Genomic DNA, 24830 nt, shown 5'->3' with positions numbered 1-24830 from the left:
AAGCAGAGCGCAAAGACCTTTCCCCGGGTTTGTGGGAAGTGGGAGAAAATCGGGCATTATCCCAAATCTCTCACCGATCCGATTTCCCTGGCCGAGTCGATCGTGGTCACAGCCCGGTTACTCCATGACCGAGTTGATTGTGGTCGTTAGCCCGATTACTCCACGACCGAGTTGATCGTGGCCGTTAGCCCGGTTACTCCACGACCGAGTTGATTGTGGCCGTTAGCCTTGCCACTCCGACCGAGTCGATCGTGGCCGTTAGTCCGGCTCTCCATGACCGAGTTGATCGTGGCCGTTAGTCCTGCTGATCGGCTACAAAATTGCCACGTGTCAAGACCGTTCGCCGCCGGTGACGGTGTCAGACCGTACGGCCCAACCTTATCCTTTTAGGGTTTTCTTTATTCTAAAAGGGCTTTATGTTGTATAGAAGGAAAAACTATAAATCATTTCCCTACTTTGAAGGGTTGGCTTCTTAAGATCTAGAATATTGTAATAGCAAAAAATACATTAAAGCTTTGTTTTTCTTTCTCTTCGATCCGAATCCGTGAAGTTATAATTATTTCAATAACATATTAGCTCTAATCATCAACGTTTACATCTTAGCTCAAGTTGTTGAAATATACATACATATACATATTCTTATCTTTACATACGAATTCTCATACGTTCATATTAGCCCATAATATATTAAAGTTCATCCACATATCCTATACCTCACTTGCAAATTCAATTAATTACCTAATTCGGGCTAAACAACTACAAATACGAAATAGTATTGTCGAAGATAGTTTGGTGCTTAGGCACCTACTAATTCCGCTAAGTTCAGAGAGTTTAATTCCATGAATTTGCTGGGCCACACGTCATGTGTTACTTTCATTGCAGATACGCTAATCGACGAAAACAGTTAGTGGCAGAAGTGTCCTATTATCCACGCGTACGTCGAGTTTTTCGCTTAATTAGATAAAAGTATTTTTTTATTACATTGAGTTCAATATCAAGGTAGTGTCTGTTGGGTTCATGTCACCCACTAATATCCGAGAATAATTGTTGGATTTTCATTCTTACTACTCCAATTAGTGGTGTAGTATTTATTAAAGATTCTAACTTATACACACGAATAATATGTAGAAAGTTTTAACTATCAAATTAACTTGAAGATATCTACATGTAATTCTTCCTAAAAAACGGTATTTGTAATCTTCAAAATAAACAAGTAAATGTGATTGTGATACAATTTTGTTTTTTACATAGTTGATGTATGTAAGTTAAATTCTTAATTCATCGAGATTTTTAAGAGAGGGATAAAAAGTACGTTAGAGAAAGATATTTATAATTATAATTACTAAATGTATGTAAAAAAATCTTAAAAGATAGATGATATATGGACTACACATAATACAATTTACCTGGTTAATAGCGAGAAATATCGTATTTTAGAAATATGTTGCTAGAACGAGCCGTAGTTGTTCTTTTAATTTTTCATAAGCTAATGATCTTCTGTTAAAAAAAAAAAACAGATTCTTATACTAGTGGCTCAATGTATCAACGCAATCCTAGTAAATAGAATAAAGTCATACATTAATTTGGAATACCAAGATATCCGTGTCCAATCAATCTTAAACGCTTAAACTGAGACGGAGGGAAATACAAAACAGAAAGCAAGTTTGTTTGATTTTTACTCAATTGGATTAAAAAGCTATGTCACTCTTGAAGTTCGAAATCTATAAATATAGGAATTAATTGCACGTCCTGGACAAAGAAACGAGTAACTACAAACCATGGCGCCTAAAATGCATTCATTATTTCTCATAGTTTTCTTGTTTTGCTTTCCAGCCAATGCAATTTCCTCATCCTTATGCAGCTATACACCTTTCCCGGACTTCTGCGAATTCATGTTACCAAACAACAAATCTGCTGCTACTACTATTCAAGACTATGGTCGCCTTTCTCTTCAACATTCCTTATCAATGAATGACCATCTCCTTACTTTAATCACTGGCTATCTCTTAAATATTCGTTATGCATTGCCTAAAAACACCTGCTCTTCAAGATTGCCAACTTCTTTGCAGCTTAAACCATGAGTTTCTTTTAAGCACCATTGAATCTGTCCGTTCTACAGATACTCTTCCAAGGTTATTTAATTGTTAGAGAGAACGTACTTTCTAATTTCTTAATTTTATCTCCATACATCCCCGTGCGTATGATTTTTATGGACCAAATCCTAAATTATTTCGTTTTTCTTTGACTTAATGATCAAAAACACACCTAAACTATTATTTTTTTGTGAATTTTATACCTTAACTATCTATTATCCCTTTACCTACTTAAACTATTACTCCCTTTGTATTAAAGCACACATTGATGCCGAGTTGGCCAAATCAATCGACAACACGCAAAGGCCAACTCAACATAATTGTAATTTTCCATAAATTTACCATTTGTCACTAGGTGCTTTTTAATACAAAATGATTGATTGTTGAGGTAGGTAAATGAAACAATGGATAGTTGAGATATGAAACTCGCGAAAAGATACTAGTTTAGGTGTATCTTTGACCATTAATTCTTTTTCTTTTTGCTTTTTGTGTTAAATTTAGGATTGATACCATGACGATATGTGTTATTACCTCATGTAAGAACCACACTTTTAATTGTTTATTATATTATGTGTGAACAGATTAGAAGGTGAAGAAATTCAAACTATGGTAAGTGCCATATTAACCAACCAAGAAACGTGTTCAGATGGTCTCAAAATTGTTGGTGCACGTACAACCGTGACAAATCTTCTTTTATCTCCTTTAGCAAATGGAACCAAATCTTATAGCGTTTCTCTAGCGCTTATCATGCATGGTTGGGGTTACTCCGCCAGATCACAATCAGAGGGTACTGGAAGGAAACTACTTCAATCAAATGATGATGAGTATAGCACTGTGAATGTGAATCAAAGGGGGGGGTAGTGAATCCTGATGGAAGTGGTAATTTCACAACTATTAATGAAGCTGTGGCAGCTGCACCAACCAATACTAATGCAGGCAGTGGCTATTTTTTGATTCATGTGGTGGCTGGTGTTTACCAAGAGTATGTTTCTATTCCAAGTAACAAACGCTATATTATGATGATGGGTGATGGGATAAACAACACTATTATTACTGGAAATAGGAGTGTCGTTGATGGTTGGACTACATTTAATTCTGCAACATTTGGTAAGTTAATTATTAATTAATCAACGCATCCATATTGTGATAATCACTTTTAGCTATATGCTTCTTTTTCATTTTTACCATTGACTTCCCATTAAGCACTTGAGTCACATATTTTGGCTTTAGTAATTTTGAAAAACATTATTAGCTACAGCAATGTTATCTACGGATTGAAATCTTTCGCTAATTTGTTAATCTCCATTTGTTGCGACAACCACAGGTTTTTTGCAATAACCTATAGTAGTAGGTGTTACATGTTTTATTTTTGAGATAACTAACCTCACTTAAAATGTAAAATTTATTTAAAGTGTCAGTAAATATGAGTTAAACTATTGGAATATTAACTTTTGTTTTCAGCTGTAACCGGGAAAGGCTTCATTGCTGTGAACATAACCTTCAGAAACACGGCAGGATCAAGCAAGCACCAAGCGGTAGCTATGCGAAATGGTGCAGACATGTCCACATTTTATAGATGCAGCTTTGAAGGGTACCAAGACACCTTGTATACTCATTCCTTAAGGCAATTTTCCAGGGAAGGCGATATTTATGGGACAGTGGATTTCATATTCGGGAATGCTGCTGTAGTGCTCCAAAATTGCCACATTTATCCGTGTCTCCCACTACAGAACCAATTCAATGCCATTACCGCACAAGGTAGAACTGATATCAATCAAAACACCGGAACTTCCATTCAAAATTGTATCATTAAAGCAGCACAAGACTTGGCTTCAAGCGACGGAGGTACTCAGACTTTTCTAGGAAGGCCATGGAAAGAGTACTCAAGAACGGTTTATATGAAATCTTTTATGGATACTTTGATTTATCCGGCTGGTTGGTCTCCATGGTCGGGAGATTTTGCTCTCGAGACATTATATTATGCTGAATTTAACAATACAGGGCCAGGGTCTGTGACCACTAATAGGGTAACTTGGCCAGGATACCATGTGATTAACGAGACGGATGCGATCAACTTCACTGTTTCAAGTTTCATTCAAGGGGATGTTTGGTTGCCAGCAACTAGAGTTCCTTTTACCAGTGGCTTACTTTGATTAAGGGCATAATTTGTTTTTGCTCTACAATTTGCAAATTCTTTGTTGATGAAATTTATTCAATTTTCTTTGTAAGGAGAATTGTTGTCCTTTAAGTATTTCGTAATACTGGAAACATAGCACTGCATTTACCATACTCAGTTTCTTATTTAGTAGTACTTTTGTTTAAAGATGAAAACTACCGTTGATTCTTCTTCTGTTGCACGCAACAATTAGTAAAGATTAAGTTTGCAATTATCAAAGAGGTTCTGAAATTCACTTCCTATTTGAATCTGAAAATTCTGGTTTCGGAAAGGTAAATTATGTGTTTGCTCATGCTATTTTTTAATTCTTTTCAATGATGCCGAAAGAGGGAAGCAAATCAGGGGGGTTAATTAAAAATGCTGAAATGTTGCTGATATCTGATACGTTGATGTTTGAAAGATAGATCTGATTCAGGGGGAACAAGTGGGGATCTGGTTCTCTGGGGGAATATCGATTATGAGTTTGTCATCATCAAAAAGGAGAAAATTGATAAGTTATGTTATGTTGTGTTTTGATGATTTAACAAATGTGTTTGAGGAACTAGATATGCTTTTAGAGGAACTAGATGGGATCAGGTTCTCTAGCCGTTGTAGGGTGAACTCTACGGTACAGAAGTTCGGCTGTTGGTATCGATCGGGTAAGAAGTGCGTGCAAAGGCAAAAGACAGCTGCAAGTTGCTAGTGGATAATACAAATGAAATGTCCCTTTCATATCAACACTTGCTCCACCTATATAAACATCATGTTACAAGAGAAAACCCAACGCTTGGAAATTTCAAAATCACTCTCTTCTCAAGTGTCGACCGCCGCATCTCCAAGTGCTCTCAAGAACAAAGCTGCAACATACAGAAGGACTAGTTCCAAATCACTGAAGATGTCTTAAGTCCTTAGCTTTATTCAGTCTTTGTCATTTGTTCCTTATCTTGTATTCCTACACAGCTTTTAAGAAGGGTAATAGTAGGACAGATTATCAACCATTCCGAGTTTGTTCACTTGGCTAGAGTTAGTTAAGGTGTGTTCTTTGCAATAGAGTTATTGTAAAGGTCTTGCAATAGAGTTATTGGGGGGGGGGGGGGTTAAGAGTTTAATTCCTAGGTTGCAATAGGTTGTAATCTGAAGTTGCTCGTTCATAGTGAAGTTTGAGCAAGTCCTATTGCTATGGGTCATGGTTTTTAATCCTTGAGCAAGGAGTTTTTCACGGATATATCTTGTTTTATTTACTATCTGTCATACTCAAGGGAATAGATAAAGAACCTGGTTCTCTATACCGTTTGGTGGACTCTTATATTCTACCAATTGGTATCAGAGCGGGTTCTTTCTAAAAGGTTAACACCTAGAAACGATCTTTCTCATGGCTTCTCCACCAAACCTAGAGGAAGGACAGTCTAGCACAAGACCACCAAGATTCAATGGAAAGTATTATGGGTGGTGGAAGGCAAAGATGCATAACTTCATCAAGGCTGAGGACTCTGAGTTGTGGGATGTCATTTGTGATATTCCTCATGTTCCTATGAAGACAAATCTAGCTAGTTTTGTAACAGATCCAAAGACTAGGAAGGAGTATACTGAGGATGACCGAAAGGATGTAGAAAAGAATTGCAAAGCAAAGAAAATTCTTGTTTGCGGTATTGGACCTGATAAGTACAACCGTATCTCGTAATGTGAATCTGCAAAGGAAATCAGGAAAACTCTGTACGCCTAGCTCTTAAGAAAGCCAAGTTCACTACTAGAAAAGCTCGAATTAGATGGGAATTTTACCTGGGATTCTATTACTTAGGAAATTACCTAGGATTTTATTACTTAAGAAATCTGGGATACTCTTCAAACTGCTCATGAGGGAACAAGTTAGGTAAAACAGTCCAAAATAGACATGGTTACCACAGAGTATGAACTTTTTAAGATGAAGGACGATGAGTCCATTCAGGACATGCATACCAGGTTCACCTCCATAAACAATGAACTGCATTCCCTTAGTGAAAAGCATTCCAACAAACAAACTTGTGCTTAAAATACTCAGTGTACTTCCTAGCTCTTGAGAAAGCGAAGACGTTTATGCTATCTCTGAAGCCAAGAACTTGCAAACACTGACCATGGATGAGCTCATTGGAAGTCTTAAAACCTATGAGTTGAAAAGACAACAGGATCTGGAAAGGAGGGAGCCAAAGAAAGAGAAGAACCTGGTTCTCAAGGCTGCTGCTAAAAGTGACTCTCGTGATGATGAGTCTGACATGGATTACCTTACTCGAAGGTTTCAAAAGATGGTTCGGAAAAATGGTGGGTTCCAAAGGAAAGGAAACACAAGCAAAAATCCCAAACGAAATAACTGTTGTCACAAGTGTGGGAAACCTGGACCTTTCATCAAAGAGTGTCCTCTCCATAAGCAGGACTATTACAAGAACAACTCTGAAAAAGCAGTAAAGCGGAACCTGGTTCCTGACAGAAAATTCAAAAGAAGAGAAGCAGCAGACAACTTGGTGAAACAGGCTCTGGCTGCCTGGGGAGACTTCTCCAGTGAATCTAAAGATGAAGATGATCAAGGAGATGCACTCATGGCTAAATATGTCGATGGTGATGACAATGAAAATGAGGTAAATTTTCTTGAAGTTCAGGAAAACTTAAAAAATCAGTCGCAGAAAAAATTGATGTCATTAGCCAACGTGTGAATTGATGCATATCACAGTCTCATAAAAGAAAAAAGATGTTTGAACTAAAGAATTCTGTGAAATAGAACAAGAGAGAAATGACATGGTAGACACTATCACAAATTTGAAGGAACAGGTTGATGAATTGTCTACAGAAACCTCTTTGTTAAAAAATCAAATTAAAATATGGATGGATACCCCCGCCAGAGGAGAGGAAATAGCTAGTGAGATTCAGTTTGAATTTGAAAATGAACTTAAAAAGGCCAAAATGAATCTCACTACTGAGCTTGAAAGAAATAAACAGCTTTAAGAGAAATTAAAGAAGGTGAAAGATGATCTAGATAAGTCTCTTCACTAGACCTGTTCCTCCGATGTGGTTGTGTCTATGTATAAGAACAACACAGGAGGTAGGGAAGGTATTGGATTTCAAAAAGTCAAATCTCCTTATAATTCTCATAGCAAGTATGTTACTAGTTCTGAAAACTGAGTGAGTGCGAACATGTCATTACAAAAATGCATACAAAGCCAAAATTCAAGCTGTTGAGAAAAAATAAGAAATTTATTGCAAAGGAATCTAGAACAGGGGGACCTGCTCCCTGAAAAAGAAAAGCCGGATTACCTGTATAGACTAAAAGGAGTCTGATTCATCCCTTTTATATCTCAAGGGGCCCAAACTGGTTTGGGTTCCTAAATCTAATCGATGACTCTGTTTGCAGGCTGGAGTGAGAGGAAGCAGTAAAAAATGGCACATGGATAGTGGCTACTCAAAACACATGACTCGAAACCATGTCAGATCCTCTTTCAAACCAAAGAAAGTGGTAAGTACCTCGAGGCTAGTTTAACTTCTTCATATGGACCTTTTTGGGCCAATGAGAATTCCAAGTAGAGGGGGAAAGAGATACATTTTTGTCCTTGTTGATGACTACTCAAGATTTACTTGGATCTAGTTTCTGAGAACCAAGGATGAAACCTTTGGTGTCTTTGTTGCCTTTGTAAAACAAATTCAAGTGAAACTTAGGAATCAGATTGTCAGTATCAATCCAACTATGGTACTGAGTTTGAAAATGCAAAGTTTGATGAATTTTGTGCTGAAAATGGCATAAGTCACAACTTCTCTGCACTAAGGGCACCTCAGCAAAATGGCGTTGTTGAAAAGAAGAACATGTCTCTTGAGGATATGGCTACAATAATGTTAAGAGCCAATGGTGTTCCTAAAAGTTTTTGGGCTGAAGCTGTTAACACCGCCTGTCACTTGATAAATAGGTGCATGATCAGGTCCCTGCTTGAGAAAACTCTCTATGAACTACTCAATGGGAGAAAACCCAAGCTGACTTACCTAAGAGCTTTTGGTTGTAAATGTTTTGTTCTTAACTATGGTAAGGAAGCTCAGGGCAAGTTTGATGCTAAAAGCGATGAGGGAGGTTTTATTGGTTACTCTCCACACAGTATGGCCTACAAAGTCTACAACAAGAGAGCTCAGTGTATTAAATAAAATGTGCATGTGATCTTTGTTGAATCAAACAACTTGGGTGAGAAAGCACACAGGATGATGAAGCAGAAGATGGGGAATTTTCAAAAGTTTCTGATGAGGCCATTAAAATTCCAAATGGAATGGTTGATCTGATGAGTCAAGTCAAGCAAGCTGATGAAGATAGTGGAGAATCCCCAAGAAGCACACAGGAACCTGGTTCCTCCCTTACTCCACATGAAGCTGAGGATCGGGTAGCTGATGTTGTATTAGGTACTCTTAAGGATGGACAAACAAATCATGCAGGTCAAGCCTCTGGTGAAGATAATGACAGTGCTACAACCGAGGAACCTGGTCCCTCGAATCCTCAAAGCACTGGCCAGCCTGAGGTTCAAGTATCAAACTGGAAGGACAAAAGATCTCATCCACTTCAAAATGTGATTACTCTCTTAGATTCTGGTATTCAAACTAGATCTAGGGTGAAAAACATGTTTGCTTCTCAGCCTTCCTGTCTCAAATTGAACCCAAGAACATCAAGGAAGAGTTGAAAGATGTTGACTGGATAACTGCTATGCAAGAAGAACTCCATCAATTTGAGAGGAACAAAGTGTGGCACCTGGTTCCTAGAGCTTCAGACAGAACTGTGATAGGAACCAGGTGGGTGTTTCGCAACAATCTTGATGAACTTGGGAACACAACAAGAAACAAGGCAAGCCTGGTGGTTCAAGGTTATAATCAAGAAGAAGGTATAGACTATGATAAGACTTTTACTCCTGTTGCAAGAATGGAAATAATCATAATTCTTATTGCTTTTACATCCTATATAGAGTTCAAATTATTCCAAATAGATGTTAAAAGTGCCTTCTTAAATGGTTATTTGAAAGAGGAAGTCTTTGTCAAGCAATTTCCTGATTTTGAAAATCATGAGCATCCTGAGCATATTTATAAGCTTGACAAAGCTCTGTATGGTTTAAAGTAGGAACCTTGAGCATGGTATGAGAGATTGTCAAAATTTCTTCTTGAAAATGGCTTCACAAGAGGGAAGATTGACAACACCTTATTTCTGAAGAAAAGAGGTAGAAACCTGTTGATTGTCCAAGTGTATGTTGATGATATCATTTTTGGTGCCACAAATGATTCTCTATGCAAAGAATTTGCAAAGCTCATGGGAAGTGAGTTTAAAATGAGCATGATGGGTGAGTTAAACTTCTTTCTTGGGCTGCAGATCATGAAAAACCCAAGAGGCACCATGATTAGTCAACAAAAGTACATTAAAAAGCTATTGAAAAGGTGTGAAATGGAGAATGCTAAAACCATTGATACTCCTATAGCCACAGCTACCAGGCTGGACATGGATGAACCTGGTTCTCCTGTGAATGAAACTATGTATAGGGGCATTATTGGGTCTTTACTCTACCTGACTGCAAGTATACCTGATATTGTGTTCAGTGTTGGTCTGTGTGCAACATTTCAATCAAGTCCAAAGGAATCTCATTTGAAGGCTGCTAAAAGGATTCTGAGATATCTCAAAGGAACACCGAACCTGGTCCTCTTCTATCCTTCAGGAGATAATTTTGATTTGATTGGTTATGCTGATGCTAATTATGCTAAATGCCTGGTGGATAGAAAGAGTGCCTCTGGAATGGCTCATTTTCTTGGATCACGTTTGATCTCATGGGGTACAAAGAAACAAAATTATGTGGCTCTTTCTATTGCAGAAGTTGAATATGTAGTTTCTGCCTCTTGTTGTGCTCAATTAATTTGGATCAAACAACAACTAGAGGATTTTGGAGTGTTTATAGATTGTGTGTCCTTGTTGTGTGACAATACAAGTGCACTCAACATGGCAAATAATCCAGTGCAACACAAGAGAACCAAGCACATTTTTCTGAGAAATAATTTTGAGAAAGGTTTGATATGTATGAAGTTTTGTAAAATGACAGGTAGCAGATATCTTTACCAAAGCACTGAGCAGGGAACACTTTGAAAGGAATTAATTGGAGTTGGGGTTGATCAAGATCAACTAATTGTTCTCCCACAAGATCCCTCAATGATTGGCTATGTTTAGAGGATAAGTACATGCTGAAAATAATTTTTGGTCACATCTAACTCAGTTATATACTGTTACAGGTATGCACGCATGGCAATCTCAAGGCAACACAAGTATGGATGACATTGCATCAAGACAACACAAGTATAGATGACATTGCATTCTACAGAGATTTTGCCTCTATGTTAAAAAATTGTCAAGGAACCTGGTTCCTGTTACTAAGGTTAGTATTTTCATCAGTACTTACGTGTGTTTAAACTGCCTAGAGTGCCATGTCATTAAATTGTTTTCCCGCCTAAACTTTTCCCAATCGTTATAATGTTTCTAAATCGGTCTGATAAACGAGGACCAAGTGTAACGTACCACCTTTTTATCTCACACCCAATCAGAATCGGTTCATTATTCTCTTCTTATATCCAAATTATATAGCCAAACTCTCACTTCACTCCCAAATACAAAAAACTTCTTTCCCTCTCTTTAAAACCAAAAAACTCACTGTCGTTCTGTTCCCCTGTTCAAACAAACTTGTTAAAACATCATCTTCCTTTGCATATTCCACCCAAAATTTAACTATGTTTTACTCCGAATCAACATCTCCAAACTCTCCTAAACCAAACCCCACAGTTTCATCTCCAAAATCCCCAAATCCATCCTAACCAAACCCTTCAAACTCACCCCCAAAATCTCCTATCTCCACCCCAGTCTCACCCATGATATCTGCTCCTTCCGTTCCTCCTCGAAATCGAAAAAATTAAACCCGTAAGAAGTTCATACCCTAGCCACTCTCTACTGCTCCTAAAGAGCAATCCTTGCCAAATGATAGTGCACAGACCGTCTCAGTGTCACAACTTATGGGTGACACAGTTGAACTTGAAGAAAAAGATGAGGACCCTGAAGTGCCTAGTCAGAAGTAGACTCCAATTGAAGCAGAGGTTGAAAAATTGAGAATGGGTGAACCGGGTGCACAACCAAGTTCCTGGGGTGGTGTTGAAGAGGAATAAGGAAAATTTAATGAAACTGCTCATGAACCAGGTAATACTACTCCTTTGGTTAGTAAATCGCATGAGGTGTCAGACAAAGGACATTCTGAGTCCTCTGTCGACCATTTGTTTGATGGAAGTCTCGGTGAGGGAGAAAAAGGGAGGGATAGTATTTTAGAAAGTAAAGCTGCTAAAGTTGTGTCTGGGTTCATAGAGGCCATAGATAAATTGAAGAATGGGCAAACAGCTGAGGGAACAGGTGCCTCCACTCAGGGGGAATCTATTGGTAAATTGACAATGGGAGAAACAGCTGAGCGAACGGGTCCCTCAACTCAAAGGGAATCTAAATCCCCTATTTTTAAGACCACCCCTATGTGGGATGGGACACCAGGTTCCCTGAGAGATGCCAACCCCTAACATGTGTTGACAATTACTGTGCCCTTAGGAGACCTTCCTACAAGCAAGGAACTTGGTTCTGTTACTCTCTCTGAGGCAGCTGATGATAATGATGTGGCCTTAGACTTTGTGTTCAAAAGAAGGTATGGGTCGTCTCCAAAGAAACGAACAACTAGGCAGAAACATATTGCCAAGAAGGGGCCTACCACTAGGCAAAAATTAAAGGCCCAATTGGATTCTGCACTAAAAGCAAACAAGGAGAAAAGCTACTTAACGAAAAGGAGATGTTTAGTCAAAAGGGAATTGGTAGATGAGGATGACGAGCCCTCAGTTCCAGTGATAGAAGTGGACGAAAAAGAAAAGGAAGAGGAGGGAACTCCACTTGAGAGGAGGACCTCTAAGAAAGAAAGGTTGAGGAAAGGTAAGTCAGCAGCGGTTGCTGAGGAACCTGGTGCTGCTATTGAAAAAGGTGAGGAAAAGAAAGAAAAATCGTACCCTCTCCAGAAGAGGAAGGCAAGTACTGAAGGTGAGGAACCTAGTTCCTCATCTAAGAAACAGAAAATAGAAATGAGTGAATGGGAAAGAAAAGAAGTGTTGAAAACGCAAAAAGTTCTGAATGGCAGGGTGTTTAATCCAGAGATAGCCAAAAAAGCTAAGGTGAGGAAACTTCTAGAAATGGTAGAATTCCAGAAATGGAGTCATCTTTTTCAACCTCCAGTCCCTAGCTTATTCGAAGATAAAGATGAAGCTTTATTCGCAAGTGTAAATGGGATAGATTTCAGTTTGGATGAAGAGCTACTTGGAGACATCCTTGGGGTTCCCACTGAAGGCGTGAAGACAGTCAAACAAAAGTTTGCCTCTGTGGAGTTCTCGAACCTCATTGCAAAATAGGAGGGAACCATCTCAGGGGAACGGGTCTATAAGAAATAGCTCAAGCCTGATTACAAGCTCCTCTTCGAACTTGTCTACAAAGTGTTGTTGCCTCGTGCCGAAAGGATGTCAATGGCTGCCATCCCTGAATTATATCTCATTGAAGCCTTGGATACCTTCACTCCAATTAGCTTGCCTGCTCTAATGATCGAGTACATCACAAAGGTGGTAAATGTTAAGGATGACAGGCATAGATTTGCTATTTTTTCTTTCTCTCCAAAGTGATTGAGCATTTTAATATCAAGGCTGGAAAAGTGACAATATGGACCAGGAAGCGTATGCTAACTCAGGGCACTCTTGAGGAGTGTGAATGTGTGACCAAGAATGGAGGAGTTGGAGCAGCTCAACAATCTCAAGTCTGATTGAGGCCCAGGAAAGGGCAACTGAGGAAATTATCAAGCTTAAGGTTAAAATGCAATCTTGAAGACTGAGATTTAGAAGTGTGCAATGGGAGGAGAGGAACCAGGTGTCATTGGGCCGTAAAAAGAAGAAAGTGCTCAGCTCAAAGCTGAAGTGGAAAAACTAAAGGCAAAGGTAGAGGAACTGACTGGGCAACTGGTCTATGACCAGCGAGCTGCGAATAAAAGGATCGATAAGCTTCTCAAACTGATCCATTGACCTGTTCCGTCCTCTTAGTGGTTTATTTCCCTCCTTCTTATGTCCTCCTCCTTCAATCCCCTGCTTCCCTAATCCTTTTGAATCCTTTTTAATGACTGTGGTACTAATGATTGTTTGATTAACATCTTTGTACTTTTGGAATTACTAAGTTTTTGTTGTAATCTAGTTGGGCATTCTCTCTGTTTTATGCAATGATATTTAACTTTTTTTATTTGTATTATTGGTCATGTTAGTGTTTCCAGCGTGGCCATGAGTTAATGTTACTATCTATGTGTTTGCTCATGCTATATTTTTTACTTTTTTCAATGATGCCAAAAGGGGGAAGTATATCAGGGGGGTTAATTAAAAATGCTGAAATGTTGCTGATATCTGATATGTTGATGTTTAAAAGATAGATCTGATTCTCAGGGGAAACAAGTGGGGATCTGATTCTCAGGGGGAATATCGCATATGGGTTTCTCATCATCAAAAAGGGGAAAATTGATAAGTTATGTTGTGTTGTGTTTTGATGATTTAACAAACATGTTTGAGGAACCAAATATGCTTTTAGAGGAACCAAATGGGACCAGGTTCTCTAGCCGTTGCAGGGTCAACACTACAGTTGTAAAGCTACTGACACTGTTAGACTAGCAAGCAAAGAAGTAAGGCGTGCGGCACAAAGAAAGGTTAGTGGACAATACAAATGAAATGTCCCTTTCATATCAACAGTTGCTCCACCTATATAAACAACAAGTTACAAGTGAAAACCCAACACTTGAAAATATGAAAATCACTCTCTTCTAAAGTGCTAGCCGCCGTATCTCCAAGTGCTCTCAAGAACAAAGCTGCAACAAACAGAAGGACCAATTCCCAATCATTGAAAATGTCTTAAGTCCTTAGGCTTGTTGAGTCTTTGTCATTTGTTCCTTATCTTGTATTCCTACACAGCTTTTAAGAAGTGTAATAGTAGGACAGATTATCAACTATTCTGAGTTTGTTCGCTTGGATAGAGTTAGTCAAGGTGTGTTCTTTGCAATAGAGTTATTGTAAAGGTCTTTCAATAGAGTTATTGTAAGAGGGAGGGATTAAGAGTTTAATTCCGAGGTTGCAATAGGTTGTAATCTGAAGTTGCTTATTTATAGTGAAGTTTTAGAAAATCCTATGCTGTGGGTCGTAGTTTTTAATCTCTTGAGCAAGGAGTTTTCCACGAAAAGACCTTGTGTTATTTACTTTCTGTCAGACTCAATGGAAAAGATAGCAGGTTCTCTATACTGTTTGGTGGACTCTTATATTCTATCAGAATGGAAATTCGTTTACATGCTTACAACCATTACGTGTAAAAATCCAGCTTTATTGGATACTAAATGCTCGATTAGCGTAACATTAACTAGCAATGTAATCATTTAAGTTAATATCATTCTAATTGTTTATAAAGGAATATCTATGTATATCTATTTAAACTTGTCTATGATATACAATAATATACATACTTGATATCCACCTGTCGTGGTTGTGTTTTTCAGCTTGATTTCATCTCTGAATTTTTACTCCAAACCTATCCAAATCAACTTTTGGTCTTCCTCAAATTTTTTATATGACCTTGTTCTGGTGCTTTCAACTAATTCCAACCGCACTGCTAAAAAATTCTCCTTAACTTTTAGATTTTTAATTGAAGCTCCAAATGAGTCATTAATGGTGTTTTCTTGAAAAGATTATAGACTTTAAGGAAGATTATATATACTCGTGCCCTTTTAATTATGTAACATAATTTGAGTTTGCATGAAATTTAAGAAAGAACGAAAGACTTTTCAAAATTGTGGTTTAAAACATGTCGTAACATATATGTGGCTATAAAACTTTTGAAATGTGTGGCCTTAAACAAGCTGTGATGTTTGTATGGTTACAAGAAATATATCAGTAAGGTAAAATGAGCTGTGTAAAGTAAAGTCTTTTCAAATTTAGAAGTATGTCTTTATTTTTGAAGCAGACTATAAGGAAAGTGCCACATAAATTGGAATGAAGATGGTATCTTTTAACTTTAAATTTATCATATTTGGAAGAAAAAGTAGTAAAACAATACTATAAATTGACATTTTAAACTATAATATTTATTTTCTTTATGTATTGAAAAGTGTCACGAAAGAAAAACTCATAGCCTTGATGGCACCTACTCCCAACTCAAAAGAGGTGAATCAAAATATCTAAAAGTCAGTTATTCAGTTAATTCAACAGAGAAGTAAAGTGATAAATGAGACATTTCATAAATGTAGTAAGATACTCATAAAAGTGCAGAAATAATAGAATACCACCCAAAACCTGGTGGTTTGTGTAAAAGAGTGAGTAAGAGTACTAATACAAGTTTGAAATGACCAAGTACAACTGTCTCAAATATAAAAGAAGACAAAAGTAAGTAAAGCTAGAAGGAGATTGGCACTATGGAGCAGCCACATGTACCACTACTAGATCTCCTGAATCAACAGCCTCGAACTCAGACAACTCGGCGAACTCCACTGTTGCTCGTGTCTAAATTTGCACAAAAATAGTGCGGCCAGTATTGTATGAGTACGGGAAGCACGTGTACTCTGCAAGTCTCATTGTCCGGCAACGTTGAAGTAGTGATGAGGCTTATTAGAGAAAAGTCTCACTTTATCATTTTAAAGGACTAATTATACACGGTTACAATTACATAAACAAGATAAGGAGATAATCCAAAGTAATCAGGTAGAAATGAACCCATCAAGTAATCAATGAAATTACGTAAGTGTGATGCAATGGCCATATATGACTACTGGTATACACACAAACTACTGTGGGGGTTGTCCGAGAGATATGACATATGGGGGACTCGCGAGGTCCATATATCAACCCGGAACTAGGTCTAACCAGACCACATAGGTCAGCCAACCATGTAAGGCTGAAATGATCATCATTCCACTTGGAACCAGGTCTAACCAGACCACATCGAGCCAAAAACAATGCATGTCAACCCAATGAATATGCATGAACGAACCTAAGAGAGCATGAATATCATATGCACCACAGTGATAACCATGTATAGTTCAGAATTACGTCAACAACTTGATTATCACAAGAGTATGAGATTTAGTAGAGTGATGTATGCACATAGACAGTGAAATCATGAGAATTAATTATCAGCTAATACCCGACTTTTGCAGTCATGGATTTCATCCATCAATAACGTATTTTAAAAAACTACCCGTAATATGGTTGACCATGTAAAGAGATTCCTTTTTGTACATATGGAGATTATGGAGAATCTAAAACATGAGGTAATTGGAAAATTCTCTTATGGCTGACCGGTGTCATGACCCAAAATCGCTTAGTTGTGCGGGCATCTACCATTTACCAACTTGGTAGGCGAACCCTTCCCTTACCCAACATGCAATCTATCAATGCGGAAGAACAATGTAAATAATAATAAATCTCAATATCAGTTTTAAAGAGAATAAGTGCGGAATACATCTTCTACCCAAGGCATTTGGTCTAAGTCAGTACAAGAGATACTAATAAACACATAGGTCTGAATATATAACAAGAACTATCTGACTTTTGCCATACAAGGCTCATAACATCAAAAGGAATACTATCTGGAAATAGATAGTACAAGAAGAATGGAAACTCGAGCTGCAGATCTGGCAGTAGCTCACCCTAAGTCCCTAACAACACCGTCTCGGGGAACACTCTCGAGGATCAGAAATAGAACCTGTCACACAGTCTACACCCCTAAAAGAAATATAGCAAGGTAGTGTAACAACTCGCACCTTAAACTAGGCTACGTTTATGATTCGGGACTTAGAAACCAAGACAGAATATGTGGGAATTCAAAAAGTCCTTGGTCACGGAGAAAGTACTTTTTACGACCCAAGTACGGGCCATACATCAAGGCACGGAACATACATGGTAGGGCGTACCTCGTTGGGAAATTACAGAAGCCACTGGAAATTGGCATCAAACTACGGGCAGCAGAGTACGGGGCGTACTTCAAGGTATGGGACGTACCTTGAGCCTGCACCTTGCCCGTCAAAAAATGATGCTCACTAGAATTTCCCAGCCAAGTATGGCCCGTACTTCAAAGTATGGGACACACTCCATCCCGTACTTCGCAGGTGATTCTAGCCAAGCTACTGGAATTTGCATTCCAAGTACGGGCCGTACTTCAAAGTACGGGATGTACTTTGCGCCTGTGCATCTTCCGCTTTAGTGAACAGTATAAATTCGAGGGTTCAGTTCTATTTTTCACTTTTCACATTTCCAAGCCCTAGTACGAAGTTCTTCTCTCCCAACCTTTAAGATGCTCTAAGGTAACCCTATTCTAATCATTCCAAGTCAAATTCTAACATGTATTCATGTAATCTAAACAATAAAATCATTGTTCTTAACTGATGGTTTTTCAAGAAAACCCATCTAAGGGTTCAAGACTTAGGCTTTTGGGATTCTTCTTCAAAGTTCAGATTTTTATTACAAGTTTGGAGCGTTACCAGGTATGTTTGGCTTCTATCTATGTGAGGGAACATTTTTGTTCTTCCCCACGCCACGTTCTTCCATGATTATACAAGAGTTCACCAAGACTAGGGTTTTTTGATAAATTCATGATAAACCCTAAGTCCATGTACCATGGTATGCTATGATTAGACTACTAGTTCGGTATTGTATTCCTAATCTTCCATTTTGGTTATTGGGAATCCGTCCATAATCCATGAAATCCTATATATCGCATTCCATGGATTCCTACATGCAAGTTATTAAATAGTATGCTTACTTTCATGAATATCCTACATGTCCACACGTTTTCATACAGATTACCGAAAAGGTTTTATACCTAAAACTACGTATGCCAACATAGGATAAGGATTGTTCCGCCCAGTAGGACGATTCTTTACCCGAGGCTACCCACGAGCACCTCTCATTCTATTCTTCATCATTCCTCTATTAAAGCTCTCTGCTCACTAATGCATAAATTTATAGAAAATCATGATTTATATAAGAACATAACTGCTTTATATACAAATGCCTTTCGGCCAAAATAACTGACATATATAATGCAATGTTATCTCAAAAGACCATCTAACCCACACTGCGTATCTACGAGCCTCTACTGACGTACTTACATATATACGGAACAAGGCTCCGTTATACCCAAAATGAATATACATATATATACAACAAAAGAATAGCCATAAGCACCTCCGAACAATGGAGTGCTCTCGCCACCGTCGAACTATAGATCCGGGTCAAGCCGCCCCCCCGCCTACCCGTGGGCATGAACACAAATCCAAGAAACGACGCGTACGAATAATGTACTGAGTATGAGAGACATAAACAATGAGGAGAACAGGGATAACAAAATGCTGACATCAATATGATATATCTGAATCTGACTGACAATTATAAAATAAATAATGCATGCTGTCTTACTCATACTCATCATGATCTCATGTGTGCACAATATGCTAACTGCCCGTCCTTATCGGTACGGTGTAATGCTCAATAGTATTAGCCCGCGTCCGTGCATCCCGCGTCCGGTATCATCTCATGCCGCCCACTAGTGGTGTCCGCCCATGCCAATCGGCCATGGTATATCGTATAGCCGCCCGCCCTCGCGGTGACTGCCCGGCCAACTAGGCGCGGTATGCAATGCTCATGACATGCTTCTAATATGCTCATATCATACTCTTATACTTATCATGTTATGCTTCTGTCATATACTGCTCATAATAATGTACTTATCATATATATATATGCAAAGGACTTAGTCGATCGTGTTCTATCGGGGCGACGGAAGGTCGTGAATCCCCTACCTTACTATGAACAATTATAAGCAAATCTGCCTCACCTCGAAGGAATCAACATATGAGGTGAGTAGGAAAGATGAATAGCATCATTATCAATATGGCTTCATCATATCATATCTCTTATCTTATATAGACATTTATGGATCTAGGCTTTTAGCTTCTTGGAATACATCAACTCATGAAGAGCGAAAGAACTTCCACTATAGGATTCATGCCATTGGAAAGAAAGGACTAGCCTCACATACCTGGTCGTTTAGCTAAGCTATCGTCCTCCTATTCTCTTTCGATGCCACGTCGTCACCTTCATGAGAGGATTTGAACTAGCATTAGTTAATCGACTATAAGATTGTTCTACACATTCTAGGGAGAATTGGACAAAGACTTCCTTTGTTTATACTACTCTTCCCATGTTCTATATCAACTTCCATCATTCACAACAACGTTCACAACATTACAATTAATAATCGACATTCGGATACATTGAGCATAACCAACCAATTTCTCTAGTTTCCCTTCATTCATGAATATAGCTCATCGTCGCATTTTCGCATATACAATACTCATTTCATAGCTAAAACATCATTTACAACATATTTACAATCATAGCATATCATCATTTATGATTCTATCCAACTACCATCATTTAGGGCACTATTCACCCATTCAAGACCCATTCCTTATGCTTTTCTACAATCCATGTTTCTTAGCCTTACAACACCTTAAATCACGTAGGATAGTCATGAATCTTACCTTGATGATGCTTGGACAAGCCTTGATGAGAATACTTCCTTAGCTCCAAAACCCTACTTCTTCTTTCTTGGGATTCCTTGGAGAAGATGACTTCTACTTAGGTCTCACACTCTTGGTTCATGGTTTTGATGTTATTGATCATGGATTTCCTTTGGGTTTTCTTGTAGATGAATATTAGAGAGAGTTCTAGAGGTTTTCTAGGTCACAAAATGGAGAAAAATGAAATATTGGACGAATTGGATCTATTTAAAGGTGTTCAGCAAAATCGGAATCGGCATGACATGCGACACTACATGCGAGTCGCATGTCACGCCTGCGAGTCGCACCTCGCGTCGCATCCGCGACAGAGAAGGGCTCCGGCGGGCACAACATGCGACACTACATGCGAGTCGCATGTCACACATGCGAGTCGCACTTAGTGTCGCAGTGGTGCCGAGAACCACTTCTCACCGGCACGACCGCGATGGTCGCTCGCTTCACCGCGATTCGCATGTTCAACATGCGAGTCGCATATGGCGTCGCATCTCGTGACAGAGCGATCCTTTGCTTCAAAGCTACCCGTTGACGAAGGGTCTAAGTCCATATATGGCCGACGGTCCTTCTCGAAACTAATTCGACACTTCATCGATTCGATACCCGTAATCCTTTCCCTTCATTTATTCAATTCCACGCATGAATGAAAATTTATCCGGGTGTAACATTCTTCCCCCTTGGGAACATTCGTCCTCGAATGTTAAAATACTCGGGATCCTAGAAAAATTTCGCCGTAGTTTCCCCCGTAATCGGGCACTACCAACCTGTCACAAAGAACCCAAAATATCATTGCCTCACAGGCTACAACGCAATATCATCACAACTATGGCCACACTCGACCAACAACGAAAAATTTAAATGAACATACCTTATATTGCCGGCGTTTCGTCTTGTACTTCTTCCGGGCCGGAATAAATAGGGGTATTTGAATCTCATCTCGCTCCTCTCGCTTCCCAAGTCATTTCTTCCCGTTGTTGGTCCGCCACAAGACTTTAATCGAAACGACCTTCTTATTTCGAAGCCTCTTTACTTGTCTATCTAAAATGGCGACAGCACTTCTTCATAAGTCGTCTCTGTCACTTGCACATCCTTTTCCGGGATAATTCTTGTTGGGTCTCCAACGCATTTGCGGAGCATCGAAACATGAAATACTGGGTGGACTGATTCAAGCTCCGAAGGTAAATTCAACTTGTAAGCGACCTGACCCACTTTGCTAATGATCTCATAGGGTCCGATGTACCTAGGGCTTAGCTTTCCTTTCTTGCCAAATCTCATCACCCCTTTCATTGGTGACACCTTCAAAAATACCCAGTCACCGACTTGAAATTCCAAGCCTCGTCGGCGATTATCCGCATAGGACTTCGACGGCTTTGAGCTCGTCAACAATCGATCTCGGATCATTGTAACCTTCTCCACCGCTTCTTGAATCAATTCGGGACCTATTAACCGTGCTTCCCCTGTCTCGAACCATCCAATTGGAGATCTGCATTTTCTCCCATATAAAGCCTCGTATGGAGCCATCTGAATGCTGGAGTGATAGCTATTGTTATATGCAAACTCGATTAGCGGTAAGTGGTCATCCCAACTTCCACCAAAATCCAATACGCATGCTCGCAGCATATCTTCTAAGGTCTGAATGGTGCGCTCGGCTTGTCCATCGGTCTGCGGATGGAAAGCTGTGCTAAGCTTCACTTGAGTGCCTAACCCTTCTTGAAAGGACTTCCAGAATTTGGCTGTAAATTGGGCTCCTCTATCCGTGATAATAGATAATGGAATTCCATGGAGTCGCACAACCTCCTTGATATATAATCTGGCATAATCTTCTCGCCGCGTAGGTAGTCCCGACCGGAAGAAAGTGGGCCGCTTTTGTCGTCTGTCCACGATCACCCATATAGAATCATACTTACTACGAGAACGGGGTAGTCCCACAACGAAATCCATGTTGATCACTTCCCATTTCCAAGTTGGTATCTCTATAGCCTGTAGTAACCCTCCTGGTTTCTGATGTTCTCTTTTTACCCGCCGGCAATTCGGACACCGTGCTACAAACTCGCTATATCTCGCTTCATGCCATCCCACCAATACATCAACTTAAGATCGTGGTACATCTTGGTTGTACCGGATGAATGGAATACCGAGAATAATGGGCTTCCTCTAAAATTCGTTGGCGCAAGCTTGCCACATTCGTACACATAACCTGTCCCGATATCTAAGAACCCCTTCTAAAGAAACTTCGAATGGAGACTTTTCCTTTCCATGAGCTTGTTCTCGGTAATGACTTAACTGAGGGTCCTCATACTGTCGCTCCTTTACTTCCATATCTAAAGAGGAAACTGTGGGGTCATTGATGCGGACACTTGCATCACCCGAATCAATTGCACGCACGCCAAGACTTGCTAGTTGGTGGAGTTCACGAACCATTTCTCGCTTCTCCGGAGTAACTCCATACAATTCACCCATTGACCGGCGGCTGAGAGCATCCGCCACCACATTTGCCTTACCGGGATGATATAAAATGTTTACATCATAATCTTTCAATAGCTCTAACCATCGCCGCTGTCGCAAATTCAACTCCTTCTGCTTGAAAATATATTGAAGGCTTTTGTGATCCGTATAAATGTCAACCCGAACACCATACAAGTAGTGTCTCCATATCTTCAAGGCGTGAATAACCGCGGCCAATTCAAGATCATGAGTCGGATAGTTTCTTTCATGATTCCGCAACTGTCTCGATGCATATGCAATAACCTTCCCATGCTGCATTAACACACATCCTAGTCCGACGCCGGAGGCATCACAATATACCACGTAGCCGTCTAATCCTTCTGGGAGTGTAAGCACTGGGGCTGAAGTCAGTCTATCCTTAAGCTCTTGAAAACTACGCTCGCAAGCTTCACTCCACTGGAATTTAGCCGACTTCGAGTTAGCTTTGTTAATGGCGCCGAAATAGACGAAAAGCCCTCTACAAATCTTCTATAATATCCCGCCAACCCAAGAAAACTACGAACTTCCGTGGGCGTCGTAGGCCTTGGCCAAGTCTTTACAAACCTTCTATCTTCTCGAGTGTCTACTCGACACCATCGCTCGAAATAACATGACCCGTAAAGGCTACCGAATTCAACCGTAACTCACACTTCGAAAATTTAGCATACAATTTCCGGCTCGAGGACACCAAGAACAATCCTTAGATGATCGACATGTTCGATTCCGTACGGAATATACCGAATATCGTCAATAAAGACTATCACAAACAGATCTAGGAAAGGCCTCGAACACATTATTCATCGTGTTCATAAACACAAATGAGCATTCGTCAATCCGAACGACATCACTCGGAATTCGTAGTGGCCATATCTCGTTCAAGGTCGTTTTGGGAATATCTTCTTCTCGATCCTCACTTGATGATATCCCGATCTCGTGTCTATCTTGGAAAACCACTTAGAACCTTGCAGCTGATCGAATAAGTCATCGATCCTTGGAAGCGGATACCGTTCTTCACCGTTACTTTGTTCAACTGTCTATAATCAATGCACATTCGTAGGGAACCGTCCTTCTTTCTCACGAACAAGACTGGGGCTCCCCACGGTGATGAGCTGGGCCTAATGAATCCCTTTTCAAGCAAATCCTTCAACTGAACCTTTAGTTCTTTCAATTCCGCTGGAGCCATTCGGTAAGGAGGAATAGAAATAGGCTCGGTATCCGGTAATACATCAATAGAGAAATCAACCTCTCTTTCTCGGAGGAAGGCCCGGAAGTTCATCCGGAAATACATCCGGAAACTCATTTACTACCGGAATCGACCGAAAAGTTGGTTCTTCTCGCCTCCATGTCGTGCACCCGAACTAGGTGATAGATATAGCCTTTAGCGATCATCTTTCTCGCCTTAAGGTAGGAAATAAACCTACCCTTTGGAGAAGTCGTATTACCCTTCCATTCAAGTGTGCTCTCCCGGAATTGGAATCGGACCACTTTCGTTCGGCAATCAACATTAGCATAGCATGATGCCAACCAATCCATACCCATGATTACGTCAAAATCAATCATCTCTAGTTCAATCAAATCAGCCCTTGTCTGACGATCACATATAATCACCTCGCAATCTCTATATACTTGTCTTGCTATTACGGGATCACCAACCGGAGTGAGCACCTCAAAAGGTTTAATCGACTCGGGTCTCACCCCAACACAATCGGCAATATACGGAGTAATGTATGAAAAGGTAGAACCCGGATCAATCAGAGCATATACATCGCGAGAGAATAAAATCAAGGTACCTGTAACAACATCTGGGGAGGACTCAAGATCCTGTCGACCCGCTAATGCATAAACACGGGTCGGGCACCTCCCCGGAGTAGATACTCCCCCTCTACCTCTACCTCTCGCCCGCCGCAACTGTGAAGTCCGTGGCCGGCCGGCGTGCCGAAGACGAACCCGCCATCGACCCCGTAGACCGAGTCCCACCCCTCGCTTCTCGCCGCCGGGCAATCTCTCATCATATGACCAACCCGCCCACAAGTATAACAAGCATCCGAACCCGTGCGGCAATCGTCCGAATGCAATCTACCACACAGTCTGCACCGTGGTACTGAAGGTCTCTGCTGACTGTAGTCCCCTCTAGACTGAGAATCAGGGGCCCTCGAACTCTGGCCCTGTCCTGCCTGGAAAGGGCGATCAACCCTCTTATCTGGGAACCTAGGAGGCGCACTGGCGGCAGACTGACCTGAGTGCCTAGAATACGTCTGTCTCGGTCCTCCTCTGTACTCACTACTCGCCCCCATAGATCTGGCCCTCTTGCCCTGTCTGCGGTCATTGTCACGATCACTTCTTTGGGGCGGTTGCCGTTCTTCAAGATTCTGAGCATGGGCCTGTATTCGAGAAATGTCCATCCCGTCTTGCAAAGAG

At 40.0% G+C, this 24830-nt stretch overlaps 1 pseudogene; it reads left to right on the top strand.

Moving 5' to 3' along the window:
- Positions 1 to 4246, top strand: part of LOC132054321 (probable pectinesterase/pectinesterase inhibitor 20) — a 7995-nt pseudogene extending 3749 nt beyond the window's left edge.
- Positions 4247 to 24830: the final 20584 nt, after the last annotated feature.

Source organism: Lycium ferocissimum, chromosome 4 (assembly GCF_029784015.1).
Source record: "Lycium ferocissimum isolate CSIRO_LF1 chromosome 4, AGI_CSIRO_Lferr_CH_V1, whole genome shotgun sequence".
Lineage (NCBI taxonomy): Eukaryota > Viridiplantae > Streptophyta > Magnoliopsida > Solanales > Solanaceae > Lycium > Lycium ferocissimum.
Note: the sequence above shows the minus strand (reverse complement) of the source record. Positions and strands in the feature narration are given on the sequence as shown.